This window comes from Vulpes vulpes, chromosome 14 (genome assembly GCF_048418805.1).
Source record: "Vulpes vulpes isolate BD-2025 chromosome 14, VulVul3, whole genome shotgun sequence".
NCBI lineage: Eukaryota > Metazoa > Chordata > Mammalia > Carnivora > Canidae > Vulpes > Vulpes vulpes.
The window spans coordinates 85,491,997-85,508,840 of record NC_132793.1 but is presented as its reverse complement, the minus strand read 5'-3'; the positions used below and the strand labels follow the sequence as shown (position 1 = coordinate 85,508,840).

Sequence of the window (16,844 nt, the reverse complement as noted above, 5' to 3'; positions counted from 1 at the left end):
CATCAGTTCTTCATAAAGTTGAACATATACTTATTCCATAATACGCAATCTCATTCCTAGATATTTACAAAAGAGAAATGAAGACTTATGCTCACATGAAAACCTGTCTGCACACATTTACATTGGTTTTATTCATAAATATTAAAAATAGGAAACAGCTCAACTGTTTTTCTTTTTTTTAAGATTTTATTTATTTATTCATGAGAGACACACAGAGAGAAGCAGAGACATAGGCAGAGGGAGAAACAGGCTCCATGCAGGGAGCCTGATGCAGGACTCGATTCCAGGACCCCAGGATCACGACCTGAGCCAAAGGCAGACACTGAACCACTGTAAAAACATTTGCTCCAGCTCAAATGTTTTTCAACTGGAAAATGGATTAAAAAACCCTGTGGTACCTCTATAAAATGGAATATTACTCAGTAGTAAGAAGGAACAAACCACTGACTCATGCAGAAATGTGAATGAATTTTAAATGCATTGGGCTAACTAAATAAAGCTCTATACTGTAAAAGAAAAAAATATAAAACAGCCAGTAACACATACACTATGGAATTCAAAGTAGGCCACAGAACATAAGAAATTGAATCAATACTCTTCATTATATAGAAACACTGGCCACGAAGACAAAGAAGTAGAGGGTTTAGGGATGGCAGAGACACCTCGCTGCACTCACTGCTGCAATCTGCTCCCCCCATCATTTCCTGTGCCCCCTCTTCCCCTCATGTCCCTTCATTCACCCCAGTGACAGACCCCTGTAACCTCCATGAATGGCCTCCTGCAGATACTCAGAAGTGATCACTCCTTTCTTCCACACATTCTTCATTTGTTATCAGGGATACGACACTGTTCTGATCTGCCTCCTCTGCAGTCATGGCTCCTTCTGGGTCTCCTTTGCTAGATTCTTCTCATACTCCTGCTATCCACTTGATGAAGGACCTGCAGCCCTGGAACCACTTCTCTTCCCCACCTGTGCTTGTCATCTGGGTGACCCATCAAGACCCTCCTGGTAAGTGCCACCTGCTAAGTGTGCTCTGGCCTCCCCTGGAATTTTGTCATTGGGCCATCTCTTGACTTACAAATCCAACTCCTGACTCAACATCTCAACATAGATGATTTTGTGCACTGAATTGGGCCCAACAAAATCAGTATACTGAGGCCCTAACCCCCAGTGTGACTGTATTTGGAGACAGGGAAAAAATTAAAGGTTAAATGAGCTAAAGATTGGGATCCCAATCTGATATGATTGGTATCCCTATAAAAAGAGGAAGAGACCCAAGAAATGCCTCTCTTCCCTCAACACACAGTTCCTGACGCTTAGTTATGGCTGCTGGAGCAAACGAATTCAGATATCTGAAGGCATCCCATGTGTAACATGGGTTGAGCCAAAGACTTGAGTTTCCTCCATACTCTGGCTTCATGGAGCACCACGTTGTGAAAATCCTTGCTGTCATCTTTGACTCTGTTCTTGTCTCATACTCCACATCAGTCAACCCTTTCAGCTTTATTTTAAAATATACACTCCTGATCTAGTCCTGTCTCAAAATCTGTACATTCCCACCCTTAGATTATTGCAGAGTCTTCTGGCTCCTTTCACTTCTGTGTGACCTGCAGTGCAGCCTGTTCACAGGTCAGCCAGAGTGACCCTTTGAAAATGGAAATCTTGTCATAGTCCTCTCCTTTTCAACTCCAGAGACTTCCAATCACTTTTCAACTGACTCCAGAGTTCTCTTCATTGACCCCCAACCCTTCCCTCTCTGGCTCCTGGGCACCCTGTGATGACTCCATGATAGTCACTTTGGTCACCTGGCCAGGACCTTCCCACCACAGGGCCCTAGCATATCTTCTTCCTTCTGCTCTGAATATTAGTTTCCAAAATAGCTGTACTTCTTTCTCCTTTATTTCATTGTGGTCTCTCTCCTGGTAATGTCTCATCAGAGAGGTTCTTCCAGGTCATTCCATGTAAAACGCCATGTACCATGGGCTCCAGCAATCCCATTTCTAGGAATATACCCTGGAGACATGCCTGTGCCTCTGCCATATGCATTAAGAAGCCCCATGAAAAATGTACAGAGCAGCCTGCTTCATAACAGCAGAAATAAGAAACAATCCAAATGCTTATGGAAAGTCAAATTAACAAATACATTTTGGTCTATTCAAATGATGGAATGCTATACAGCAATGGAATCAATGGAACTTCATACAACAACTTGGGTGGCTCTTAGGAGCACATTGTTGCTAGAAAGAAGAAAGTTCCTAAAGATTCACACAGTCGCAATCTATTTATATAAAGTTCAAAACATGCACTACTAATCAGCATATTGACTAGCAGTGCAGACATCCATGGTAAAATGGTCAAGGCACACCAGGGAATACAAGTCAATACAACCTCCAGGGTGGGGGTTATCTCTGAGAGGAGAGGCAATGTGATGTGGGTAGGAAGCTGAGAGCTTCAAAAATGCATTATTTTTACAATCAGTTTTGATAGATATTACTTTGTATCATCTCAGCATTTGATAAAAATAATGTACTAGTTAGGGTAGGTGTAGTAATTAGCAGATCTACCCAGCCTCACCCCCATTCAGTTAGCTTAAAGAAAAAAGGTATATTTCTTTCTCACATAACAGGAGTTGAGGCCCATGTGGCTACACTCCCCACAGTCATCTGGGGACCCTGGTGCCATCTGCAACATGTGGTTCCCAAGGCTGGTGTGGGGGCACTGGCCCACTCAGCCAGAGGGGGTAGAGCCCAAAGGAGCACACATTTGTCCCTTACTTTGCTGTGGTCACTCCTCGAACATTATTTCCTCAGGAATTGTACATTCAATTTCAGAAGAACGAAAGAAGAGATATCAGAACATCCTCAGAATTCTCTTGAAGGGGCAGGATCACAAATGACTTTTAGTTCCTCCTTATGTTATATTTTCTAAGTTTTTTTCAATGAGGTCATACTAATGTTAAATTATCCACAGGCCTCAGTTGACCCAAATGCCTGATGGACATGATTTGTCTAAGTAACTAATTATCTCCTTTTGGTTTTTAAAAATGAATATGCATATATCCAAACACTAAAATAAGTTATAGACTCAACCATTTCAAACAACTGGTCAAATAATACAGAGAAGTAAATTAAAACAGTCAATTTTAGCATCAAGTAATGACTGTTTTGTCTTACTCTGCAAAGTAAGTATTGAAACTACTAATGTCAAAATCCTGTGCCAGGTACTCTATTTAGTTTGTTTTTATAATAAAGGGATAAAATAATTCTAAAAAAAACCTTTCAATTTGGTCATAATATATATCTCAACTGAATAAAAGAAAAGCAATTTCTGTATTTATCAGATACTAATTCATTTGCTGATTTAATACACAAATGAAAGTATTTTATTGTTGTAGGAATACATATGTGAATATGTACTTTGAGTCTGAAAAGTTCTATTTTTGGATCTCATACACTCCAGAGCTTATAAATAGAGTATGACTTTTAAGTATTTCCAAATGCTTGGGTTCTTTATATTCAGGATGCAAAAAACCTAAACAGTGATAACACAATATGTGATAAACCGTTTTTCCCAGGAATATCTAAACTGGACAAAAGCTACAGGGGAAGGATGGCTCCCATGCTGTACTCTAAGGAAAGCCACAGATCTACTCTTTGGGCTCCCAGTTCAGACAAGTACCCATGGGTGCTGATGATATAAATATGAATGAGGACTCATGTGTGCTTCTTTAGAGGCTGACAGCAAGAGGAGGTAAGAAAGGCATGCAAACACCTTCTGTGGACCAAGGTAGCTGAGAAGTGTGTATAGAGTTGTATGTAGAGGGGTCCATATGCCCCATTATTTGTGAATAAGGTGTGAAGCTTCCCAGAAGAGGAACAGGAAGGGCAGTGCAGAGGAACAGCATATACAAAGGCTTGGGGGCTTGCAAAACCACTCCCTCCCCAGCAAACTGTACAGATGTGCTGGGATTCCAGGGAAGTGGGAGCTGATCAAGAAAAAAAGAAATGGCCATAAAGTGGCACACAAGAGCTTTATGGAGTGATGCTTACATGTGAGAATTTTCTCACAGGAGCAGGCTATGCACCAGAGACTGCTTGGGTACTCTGAAGGGGAGGAGGGCAGGGGAACTACCAGGAGAGAGGGGGAAAAGGGGGAGGGTTCTGTGTCCAGGTGATGTTACTCAACAGCATCGTGGGAAGTCTGGGTCAGAGAGGTCCAAAGGGCAGCAGCAGCTTGGGGTCTCATAGCCTATCTTACCAATGGCCAGCAGATGCTGGGAAAAGATTCACAGGGCATGCAAAGCAGGAAGGCTCTAAATGGTCCCATGTCATCACTGTAGGTCAGCGGGGTCCAGTCTGCACTTAGCCCTTCACCCTGAAAGTCAAGGGTGCGGGGTAGGTCCTGTCACTACGCTGGGTGGGAAGGGGATGAAGGCACCCTCCCACATCCTTAGTTCCCACCCTTAGGCCCTCCAGGCCTCCCACCCTTCTAGGTAGATTGGTGTTCATGGTGTCCTCTGACCCCCAAGGGTTCACAGCATGGATTTTGCTTAAGAACATTTCAGGGGCTCCTGGGTGGTTCAGTCAGTTAAACGTTGACTCTTGATTTTGGCTCAGATCAGGATCTCGAGATTGTGGTGTGGAGCCTCATGTGGGGCTCGTCCCCAGCTAGTTGGGAGTCTGCTTCAGAGTCTCCCTTTCCTTCTGTCCCTCTCACCGCACGCTCTCTCAAATCTTTTAAAAATCAACATTGAAGACATTTGAGAAATCTTTATCGTCTCTGCAGAGGTGCCTTCAAATGTGTAATAGCTGTGTAAATGCTTTTTCTTTTTTTAAATTTTCATTTCTCTGGAATAAATTCCCAGGAGTGCTACTGCTGAAAAAAAATGTATAAAAAATCTGCTTACGTGTGCTATGTTTGAAACAAAAGGATGTGTGAAAGTTTTGAGTTTGGGCTGGCAGGCTTGGAACTAACAGGACTCAGACTGCAGGGAAGAAACAACCAGCTTAGGACCCAATATGCCGATCTTTGGCTCATTTATAAAACGTGGGGTCAGCAGGGCTGCTCTATACGGTTTGACAAGAGAGGACCAAAGGGATACTCTCTCAAACCGAATCCTAAAAATACATGTTTTGATTTCAAAGTCTGACATGGTTTTTGCAAAAATATCACTTGTTTTAGAGGACATATATATGAATTCAGTGGCTGGCTATACCCAGGCATGTATCCTGCCATGGTCCCTGGTGTCTAAGCAACACCATCCGTACTATGGCTTTCGTGGGGGTGGAGCCCTGCCCCCAATAAAACCACTGCAGAAAAGCTTTTGCAGAAAGCAGAGCTAACTTGTGGCTCAGTCTTCTCACTGAAGCAAACTGTCTTTTCTGCAGCCAGCCCCAAGTTACTTATTGCAATCAGCAGCGGCAGCCACTTCATCAATTAAAGTTAGGTCTTCCAGCCTTTATTCTGAAAATCACATTTTGAAAAGAATCTGAATCCTGATTTTCATAAAGCCAAAGATAGTTAAGTCGACTGCCAAAATGAAAGATGCCGTTCTGATAATCAAGCGGTGCTCTACTGAGATTGACAGCCACCCTCTAATGTGGGTGCCTACCCGGCCTGAGAGTGCACCCTCACTCTGCATTCTCTACCTTCGATCCGCACATTTTCAAGAAAGAAATGCACTTCATTCAGTTAAACTGTTTCAGTTAAAAATTCCCGAGGCAGCTTTTAAAAACTGCAATCAAATCGAATCCTGAAGATCTGAGAAATGAATCAGTGTAGGTCGCTTGGATGTTTGCCAACCTGGTAGAATCTGGTAGACTCCAAGAAGAGTATTGATTATTTGTAGTTTCTAAAGAAAGCCTTCTAGCTCTTTCCATCCAATCCTACCAGGAAGCCTACTAGCTCTCCTCCCACAGTGCGTATATACATGCCAACAATGGAGACCACCTCAGTTCGGGGGTGGGGGCCCAGGCTTTGTACCTCCGCCAGGTTCTTCCCTGGGGAGCCAAGGGGCTCTGGAGGAAGAATGGCCCCACTAAGCCCTTGGCATAGTTAGACAGCTGCCATGGGCTGCTCATCAGTCCACACTACCTACCAAGAGAGAAAGGCTGTCTGGCCTCCCAGGGTATTTTCTGCTGTTCAGATTAAGGGAAATCCTGCTCGTACCCTTTGTCTACAAAATGGTCAAATTTTAATAATGTAAAGATTGGGATTTGGGACAGAATCCCAGGTGGAGAGCCCACTGTGCTGTGTTAAGACCTGAGGGCTGGGGGCTGCACCTGCCCACAAGGCCTATTTGTGCATCCAGCAGGGAGGGATTCAGGGGGTACTAACTGTGTGTTGCTTTGGGGAGCCTCATGGTTCTACAGCCATGACACTGTCCTTAGTAGAGGCTCAGGCTCTGACCCTGGTGATAGATAGTAGCTCCACTGATTTGACCTCTGGATGCTCCTGAAGATTTCCATCAAGACTTATATTCAGAAAAATGTCTGCAAACAACTGCCAGAGCAGTACATAAGGGAGAGCTTCACCTAAGGTGTACTGAGTCAGAAACTGGCTTGGGCAGGTGGCTAGAAATGTCTCAGAGGAAACTTGTGGCTCCCACCCAGGAATCTACAAGAGGATCCCTGGGGCCAAATCAGGTGCTCTGACAAGATGAGCAATCATGCTGAGGGCCTTGATGAAGCCACCCCTCACCTCTGTGGTTTGGACTTTAGATAGGCTGTTGGGCTGGAAAGTAGGTCCTGCCTGACATTATCAGGCCTGCATGAGCTATGACAGCAGCCAGAAGCTTTGGTGAGCAGAGGCATGAAGAACAGGGCAGCTTGGGAGGATTGCAGGGCTGAGGAGGGTGGAGAAATAGGCTCTGCCTCTCGGTGCAGTGTGCCTAGGATGTTTGGTCCGGCCAAGAGAAAACCGATCTATATTTGTCTGCTTCTTTGCTTTCACTGTGGTTTTAGGGTTTTTTTTTTTTTTGGAAAGGATTTGCACATTGGATTAGCGGTAGAAGTCACTTTCATTCATTTGCTTTCTCCTTCCTTCATTCATTTATTCACTGTCTGAGTATGTAGCATGTATCAGGTATTGTGCCATCTTTTTTAATCCTAATGCAGACTTTAAGTAGTGGGATGATGATGATGTCTATTTTAGCACTAAAGAAAATCAAATATCTTAAAGAAATCAAATAGCTTGCTAAGCTCACACATGCACAGGGAATGCAGCCCCACCTAGAACTAAGAACATCTAAAATCCAGAGCTCACTCTCTGAAAGATGACTTCCTGTTGCCTCCCCATACCAGACCTGGCCAATTCACAGACCTGGGAAGTGGAGAAGGAAGACAAATATTGTTCCAGTGTCTCAAGAACAGGAGCTGGTGTAGAATAGTCTTATGTACATATTAAGTTCTAGTTTTACTTTCATGTTTTGTGTATTTCCCAAATTACCTGCCAGTATGGTAGAAAGAGACAAATTGAATTCTTAATTTACATAAATAGCAAATTGTACATAAACACAAAAATTATGTGTGCATTATCTAAAAAAATATATAGATACATATACATGTTTGCGATGTTTTCTGTCCTGCCTGAAACATTTAAAACTTATTCCATTCCTCTTTCCATCCAGATGAGGCCCTCCTACCTTGTTCTCATTGATATAATGCCCCAAGGGGAGCATCATAGAGAACAGGGAGGGGCTGGGACACAGTGTCTGAGGCAGGGGCTGTGACTGATCTGTAGTGGTGCACTTGTGTGTGGTGTGTGCATGTGCTGTGTACACAAGATGATATATGTGTGGGGATAATATATGGGGTGGGGGTAGGGTGGACATGAAGTATGTCTATGCTATGTGTATAAGTTGTGAGTATATGTGGTAAGGTATATATTATGTGGCATCTGTGTGGAACGTGCTGATTCTGCACGCATTTGTGGTGGGTGTAGTATGTATGTTGTGGTATAGAGTATATGTGGACATATATGTGGTATGCATGGCTTATATGGTGTGTGTGTGGTGCTGCCCAGCATGTGTGGTGTATGTGAATGGTGATTATATATTGTATGTTGTGTGTGATATAAATGTGAGGGGTCTGGGTGCATGGTGTGTATGTGTGTGTATGGGGCATGTACATGTGTGTAAGGTGTAATGTGTGAATACATGTGAGATATTTGGACATATGTGAAATGTGTGTACCCGTAACATATGTGTGTTCAATGTGTATCATGTGGTTAGCATGTGTGCTCCCTAATGTGTGTACGAGTTGTGTGGTGAGAATGCATCTGTGATGTGTGGTATGCGGCATGTGTTTGGAAGCATGTGTTGTATGGAATGGGTGTGTATCTGTGGTGGGGCATGGGCATACAGAGTAAAAAGGGCGGTATGGATAAAAATGTTGTATGGTATGTGCATGTTGTAGGTACAGGTGGTGAATGTGCACTGTGTGGTATGTGTGTGTCACAGGTACATGCTGTATTGTATATGCATGCATAGGCTCCTGAGAGCAGCCTTGGATCCCTATATGGCATCACAGCTACCAAGAACCCTGGATAGTGAAGAATGGGGAGATACAGTGGACACAAAGGGGTATACTGGAAATAGTGGCCATGAACTCAGTCTTATGAGGATACTGGATTTGAAATCCTAGCTGTTCTCCTCTGAAAATAGACCCAGGCCCCCTGGGCTGAGCAGATGACTGATTTTCTTCACCAGTCTGGGCCTGCATCCTGGGTATAGAGCTGGGGAGCAGTACTAAATGTTGGCTTTAGCAGTATGAAAACTGTGCAAGTGGTGAGGGGTTTCCTGGTAGGGAAAGCCATTAGGGAATGCCTTCATGCTCACCTCCCCCATCACTGATCTCCTGCTGGGAACTCAGGCCTACAATCATGGAACAAACAGATTAGAGCAGAGAACATCAATTACTTTTTCAGACTCATTTTCTGAAATGGCTTAATCGATGCCTCAGACCAAGTGTTCTGTCGATTATATGAGGAATTCTTGTGGCTATGCTCCTGAGACACTGCCACAGTGTTGTAAGGGAAGAGTCCTCAGGACTTTGCTTATTGGGAGCTGGGCTCTCCCACTGCATTTTGTTTCTCCAGCCACTAGGGAGCCTGTGCTGATCGCAAGGACAGAGAATGATAAAGGATAAGGCTCACATTTTCCAATACTGAATTCTATCTAGTGGGACTCTGGAACCCACAAAGTGCCACCATCACAAAGGTAGCAGTAACCACACCAACAGGCCGTTCTGGATACTCTAGGCATCTAGTCTTCACTGTAGCAGAATATTACTAGGAACAAAGCTCATTACCTCAACCAAAGTTAAACATCTAGAGGACCTGCAACCAAAATCATGGTTTGGCTCCAGTGATCTACACATATCCGTACATTCTAATCATAGCTTCCTTTTGCTTGCAATGTCTAGCCCAGAAATACAGAATAGCCTATACTTCCCAGAAATATCCCTCCTGCTAGAGCTACAGGGCTGCTGGAGAACTTTGCCTTACTATTTAACACTCTTACTCTCAAAGCCTGGCGAGTTTACTTAAGCTTCTGGGAGATAAAGACAAAGTAGTGCAAAGTTAGGGCAGGTTTATGGAGGTGTCCATTATAAACATACACATCAGCATGCATTAAGGTACACAGCTAGAAAAATATTAAATTCTTCTCAACATGGGAAGTCACTTCTTAATACTAGTGGTACATGGAGTTGTTTAAAATAAACTAGTCAGGATGTAGATGTCTAACAAAATTAGTGGGATTTTCTAGTGTGACTAGCAACATAGATAATCTATGCTCATTATTTTGAGAAAAATTCTTTTTCTTGCAAAAATGTATGAGGTCACACATGAAACTGATACATCTCATGCAAAAGTCATCTGTGTAAACTATAATACTACAAAGATGCAAAAACTGATGCCAACAGCTGTCCCACTAACTGTCTAATGTACAACTTCTGTTTTGGAAGTCAGCAGTCTTCTGTTCAATTTGGCAAAAAGAGCTACCATCTGAGGACTGAGTTGGTGATATTTACAACCACTCTTTTCCACATGTGAGTTAAAAAATATTTTATTTCAACATTAACTATATAATGTTGACATCAACCAGCTTGGGATTCTTTGATTAAAAAAAATCATACAAAAACTATAATACGCTTATTCCAATATTGAAACATTTATCAGTGATATCACAGTAAAAAAATTCAAACCATACTCTGAAGTTTTGTTTCCGGAAACAGAGGATTAGGTTGTTTCAGACAAACACTCCCACTGGAATAACTAGGAAACATGGTGAAATATAAGAAGGAAGGCTGTTTGATGACATTGGGGAGTGCAAAGGCAGTAAGGAATTTTAAGGCTGAGGTCTTGGAGGGGATGCAAGATGAGAGAGGTAAGCCTAGCATCAGAAGCTACTTCCCCATTGCAAATACCACCAATGATAAAAGCTGTGGCTGAGAGGCTGAGAAGTTGAGCAGAACTTTCAATAAATCTTCTGTGTCTAGGAAGACAAAACTCAAAACTTAGGGCCCAGAAAAGAACAGATTTTGGTCAGCACCCTAGGCTTTCAGCTGGGAATCCAGAGGGCTATACCCAAGAGTCAGAGTGAACAAAGAAGAGAGCATCTGTAGCGTGGACATAAGTCTGGCCTCAAATCACTTAAATCCCTGTTTGGCTTAAAGTGGTCTTGAACTGATAATACCCCTATCCCAGCTGTCTTGAATAGGCACATTTAATCCTCTCTGGAAAAAGATAAAATCACTCAGAGCCTAAAATTATATCTCAAAATTTTAATACATTATATCCATACTCAAAATGATCAGAATTATGAGAAATCAAGACAGGACAGAAAAATAAGAGAAAAGCAGACAGGAGGAGCAGAAAAACAGGAGATCTAGACAATGGAGGTATTAAACATATACTTTAAAATAATTATAACTAATATGTTGAAGTTAAAGACTTTTGGCAAGGAACTGGGAAATATAAAAATAAACCAAGTGGTAACTCTGGAACCGAAAAATAGAATAACTAAAAATAAGAACTCAGTGGGTATGTTTAAGAGCTGACCTGATATCCAGGAAAAGACAATTGATAAACTGGAAGATAGGTCAGAAGAAAAACTATAGTCCTTGGGAAGCCTGGGTGGCTCAGTGGTTGAGTGTCTGCCTTCAGCTCAGGGCATGATCCCAGGATCTGGGATTGCATTCCACATCAGGCTCCTTGCAGGGAGACTATTCTCCCTCTGCCTGTGTCTCTGACTCTTTCTCTCTGTATGTCTCTCATGAATAAGTAAATAAAATCTTAAAAAAAAGAAAGAAAAACTCAGTCTGAAGCAGACAGACAGACAGACACACACACACACACACACACACACTCAGAGCAGGGCATGAGGGTGGTAGTAAGGGATATAAGCATAAAAGCATGAGCACAAGCACAAAGACCATAAGACCCAAAATATGTATGATTGAGTCCTGGAAAGAAAGAATATAGAGGATAGGATGGAAGCCACACTTAAGAAAGATAATGACAGAATTTTCTAAAAGTAATGAAAGATATTAAGTCACAGGTTCAGAAGTGATAGGAACCCCAAGGAGGAAAACATAAAGAAAACATAAAGGAAAACATAAAGAAAACACAAGTAGGCAATTTATGATAAAACTGCTGGAAACCTAGGATGAAGAACAAAATTTTAGAAACAGAATCGAACAAACAAAAAAGACATATTACCTTCAAATGAGCAATAAGAAGGTAGACAGTTGACTTCTCAATGGAAATAATGAAGGCCAGAAGAAAATGGAATGAGATCTTCAAACAGCTGAAAGAAAATAAATGCCAATCTAGATTCCTATGTCTTGTAAAAGTTACCCCTTTACAGTAAAGGCAAAATGAAAAAAATTCAGATAAACAAAATCTGAGTACATTTATTGCCAGTGGGCCACACTAAGGCAAACACTAAAAGGTATTCTTTAGGCAAAAGGAAATGACTCCAGTCTGAAGCTCAGAGATGTGGGAAAGCATAAAAACAATGGACAGTTTTTCTGTGTTTAAATTGAATACTGAATCTGTAGAAAATAATATTGCTTTAAGGGTTTAAAATAGAATCAAATTATGGGACACCATTGGCATAAAAGGCAGGACAGGGTAAATGGAGTAAAATTCTAAGCTCCTTGAACCTTCTGAAGTGTGATAAAAGTACTAATTTAAGGGAAACCATTGTCAAGGATGCATGTTGCAATCTCTGTAGTTACTGCTAAAAGGATAGTAAAGGGATATATAGCTAAGAAACTACAGAGAGAAAGTTAAGTAATAAAAATTTTGACTTCCACAAAATAAGATAGAAAAGATTAAAACAATAGGACAAACAAAACTTAAACAGTGGGATGTTAGATCTATAACCAAATATATCAGTTATCACATCCAATGTAGGTAAACTAAATACTCCATGCTGAAGACAGATTATCCTAGCAGATTTTTAAAAAAACCTTAATTATATATTGATTAGAAAAGCTACATTTTAAATACAAGGTGTCAGAAAAGTTGAAAAAAAATGATAGAAAAATATATAGTGCAAACACTAACCAAAAGAAAGCTAATGTAGAAATACTAATATCAGAGAAGTAAGCTTTAAAGAAAATAAAACTTCAGTAAAGATAGAAAAAAATATTTATAATGATAAAAGGGTCAGTCCAACACAAGACTGGATGTATTTAACCTCAAAGTATATAAAGCAAAAGCTGACATAAAATAAAAGAGGAATACACATGTCTACAATCATAGTTGGAGATTTTAATCGAGTGCTGTCAGTAACTGAGAACAGGTAGACAAAAATAAATCAGTAGAGATTTAAATGCAGCCTACTACTGGCTCCTCAGCAATGGAGTATCTTATTGTCCACACCACAGACATGTGGCCCTTGTGTTTCAGTCCTCGTTTAAGGTGTGTGGGACCAGGACCTGGAAGCTGGCACCTTCAGCTACTCTGTCCTTCACTCTCTCTTTGTCTATCTAAGTCATAAACTGAATCCCAAAGTGGCTAATTGTATCTCTAACAGCTGAACCAGTGTGTCTGTGTGTTAGACAAAAATCAATTATTTCTAATTATCAAGAAAATAATTAGACAATCCTCAAATTCTTGGGAATTTGGCATAAATATCCAGTCTTCAATATAAATATCTGAAAAGAAGACACTGAACTGAACATTAATTCTCTCTCTCTCTCTCTTTTTTATGATAGCCACAGAGAGAGAGAGAGGCAGAGACATAGGCAGAGGGAGAAGCAGGGTCCGTGCACCGGGAGCCCGACGTGGGATTCGATCCCGGGTCTCCAGGATCGCGCCCTGGGCCAAAGGCAGGCGCCAAACCGCTGCGCCACCCAGGGATCCCTGAACATTAATTCTCAATAGGGAAGCACTGGGAGCCTTTCCCCTAAGATCAGGAACATGACAGGGATGTCCACTCTCACTACTGCCATTCAACATAGTATTAGAAGTCCTAGCCTCAGCAATCAGACAACAAAAAGACATGAAAGGCATTCAAATTGGCAAAGAAGAAGTCAAACTCTCCTTCTTCACCGATGACATGATACTCTACATAGAAAACCCAAAAGAATCAACCCCAATATTTTTAGAACTCATAAAGCAATTCGGTAGTGTGGCAGGATACAAAATCAATGCCCAGAAGTCAGTGGCATTTCTATACACTAACAATGAGATTGAAGAAAGAGAAATTAAGGAGTCAATCCCATTTACAATTGCACCCAAAAGCATAAGATACCTAGGAATACCTAGGGAAACAAAAGCAAAAATGAATTGTTGGGACTTCATCAAGATAAAAAGCTTCTGCACAGCAAAAGAAACAGTCAACAAAACTAAAAGACAACCTACAGAATGGGAGAAGATATTTGCAAATGACGTATCAGATAAAGGGCTAGTTTCCAAGATCTATAAAGAACTTATTAAACTCAACACCAAAGAAACAAACAATCCAATCATGAAATGGGCAAAAGACATGAACAGAAATCTCACAGAGGAAGACATAGACATGGCCAACACGCACATGAGAAAATGCTCTGCATCACTGGCCATCAGGGAAATACAAATCCAAACCACAATGAGATACCACCTCACACCAGTGAGAATGGGGAACATTAACAAGGCAGGAAACCACAAATGTTGGAGAGGATGCAGAGAAAAGGGAACCCTCTTACACTGTTGGTGGGAATGTGAACTGGTGCAGCCACCCTGGAAAACTGTGTGGAGGTTCCTCAAAGAGTTAAAAATAGACCTGCCCTACGACCCAGCAATTGCACTGTTGGGGATTTACCCCAAAGATACAGATGTATGAAATGCCGGGACACCTGCACCCGATGTTTATAGCAGCAATGTCCACAATAGCCAAACTGTGGAAGGAACCTCCGTGTCCATTGAAAGATGAATGGATAAAGAAGATGTGGTTTATGTATACAATGGAATATTACTCAGCCATTAGAAACGACAAATACCCACCATTTGCTTCAACGTGGATGGACCTGGAGGGTATTATGCTGAGTGAAGTAAGTCAATCGGAGAAGGACAAACATTATAAGTTCTCATTCATTTGGGGAATATAAATAATAGTGAAAGGGAATAGAAGGGAAGGGAGAAGAAATGTGTGGGAAATATCAGGAAGGGAGACAGAACATAAAGACTCCTAACTCTGGGAAACAAACTAGGGGTGGTGGAAGGGGAGGAGGGCAGGGAGTGGGGGTGAATGGGTGACGGGCACTTGACGGGATGAGCACTGGGTGTTATTCTGTATGTTGGCAAATTGAACACCAATAAAAAATAAATTTATTATTAAAAAATAAATTTTTAAGTGGTTAAAAAGAGAGTATGTGACAGAGACCATATGTAGCTGGCAAATAAATGTACTTATTATCTGTCCTTCTGCAGAAAAATGTTTGCCAATTCCTGATTTAAGTATCCATATCAAGTAGTTTTAAAAACAGCAAATTTAATAAAAATATATTGGAAGAAAAAAGGGGAATAAAAAATAGACAAGACAAAGAAAAAATAGTGAATGATAGATTTATAACAAAATATACCGCACGACCCGCACTGCCTTGGCCACGGCTTCCTCCGCCCCCCCCCTCATGCCCTCCCCGCTCTCACCTCCCCCCTCCGCCTCCCCTTTCTCCTCCTGCCTCACCGCCTCCTTCTTGGGTGCTTCTGCCATCTCTACACGACTCAGGCTCTCTGTCCCTGAGCATCCGTGTTCAGTCTCCTTTGTAGTCCCGGGTGCAGCCACGGCGGGCGGCGGCGGGGGCCCCTGGCGGGGTCTGCAACCGGAGCGACGGGGGCGGGTGGCAGCGGCCGCCCCATCAGCCTGGTCGCTGCCTCCCGGCGACCCACAGCTCATCGCTCTCATTGCCTCGCAGCTCAAGAGCAGGGGCCTGTTTGACAGCTTCCCTGGGACTGCCTGGCCGACGTGTACACCAAGCCAGCTTACCAAAACCTGAGGCAGAAGGTGGATAATTTTGTGCAACACATCTGGACAAGCAGGAATGGAATCCTACAGTGAACAAAAAACCAGTTGCGAAATGGTCTGAGGCAGAGTGTGGTTCAGTCAGGGATGTTGGAAGCTGGAGTGGACAGAATCATTTCTCAGGTGGTGGATCCCAAACTACACCACACCTTTAGACCACAGATAGAAAGAACAATTCATGAGTTCCTGGTGGCCAAGAAGAAAGAAGCTGTGCCAGCACCCCCTCCAGAGCCTGAGAGCCAGGACCCCCCAGCTCCATCCCAGGATGCTTCCTAAGAGTATGTCTGACACCTTTTGGAAGCTCCATTGAATTAACCGTGAAGAGATGGATTCGGTTACTTAAGAGTACAACTTCAGAATGAAGACAGGCCGAGGTCATCAATGATTGCAGCATGCAGCCCTGACTGTGGGCAGTGTCCAGATTGAACAGGCAGTAGCAGAGTTGACCATGTGTGCTCCCTCATTGTGCTGTCATCTGGTCAGCCTGTCAAAGGGGATGACACCCAGTAGACACTACAGAGGTATAAAGAAACACTACATCAGTCTGGGGTTGTCCTGAATCAAACCTTTATACTTGAACTTGAAGACTGTGTGGATTTTAGGGTTTTTGTGTTTGGGTATCCCTAGAGGGGCTGTAGCTATAGTGAAGGAACGTAATCAGTTCCAAAGATGCAATTTCAAAGAATGACAGTGAAGGATAGCATGGAGTAGGTATTAGTGTGTGTTTGTCAACTAGAATGTTTAAGCCATTAGCACCAAATAGCTCTAAAGTTGACGTGACCCTCTTGTACATGAATCTTTTAGCTTCGGCTTCTTTTCCTCTGTAAGAGGTGACGACACATGGGACCCTAGAATGTGAGGAAGTGCAGACACCAGGTATAAGGAAAAACTCTGTCCAGGGCTGCTTCCTATCCTGCAAAGGCTTATGAATCTTGGGTGTGTTTATTTTATTCTCATGTTGTGTTTTTTTAGAAAAGTTGAATGATCAATAAATGGCTTAAGTTTCGTAATAAAAAAATATTCCAAGAATTTATAAAGATAAGTTCAGAACTCAATGAAAGAGACAACTAACAATAGAAAGAGTTAATAAACCCACAAAGTGATTCTTTGAAGAGACTTAAAATAATCAATAACCTGGGCAGGCCTGATTCTCTATATCTACCTCCACCTCTATCTAAATGGAAAAGAAGGAGACACACAAGAATATACATTGTATACATGTATACAAAGTGCAAGAACAGAAAAAACTAAAGATGTTAGAAGTCATGACTGTGGTTATTTCTAGGGAGAAGGAAGGTTTAGTGACAAAGACAGAAGGAAAAGGACTAC

The 16,844-nt window shown here is 42.0% G+C and overlaps 1 protein-coding gene and 1 pseudogene across 1 annotated transcript in view; one reads left to right on the top strand and one right to left on the bottom strand.

Annotated features, from left to right (window-relative positions):
- Nucleotides 1–16,844, bottom strand: part of OTUD7A (OTU deubiquitinase 7A) — a 378,372-nt gene that overhangs the window by 110,409 nt on the left and 251,119 nt on the right. The gene's annotated exons all lie outside the window — the stretch shown is intronic.
- On the top strand, nt 10,286–15,919 carry LOC112910152 (biorientation of chromosomes in cell division protein 1 pseudogene; annotated as a pseudogene).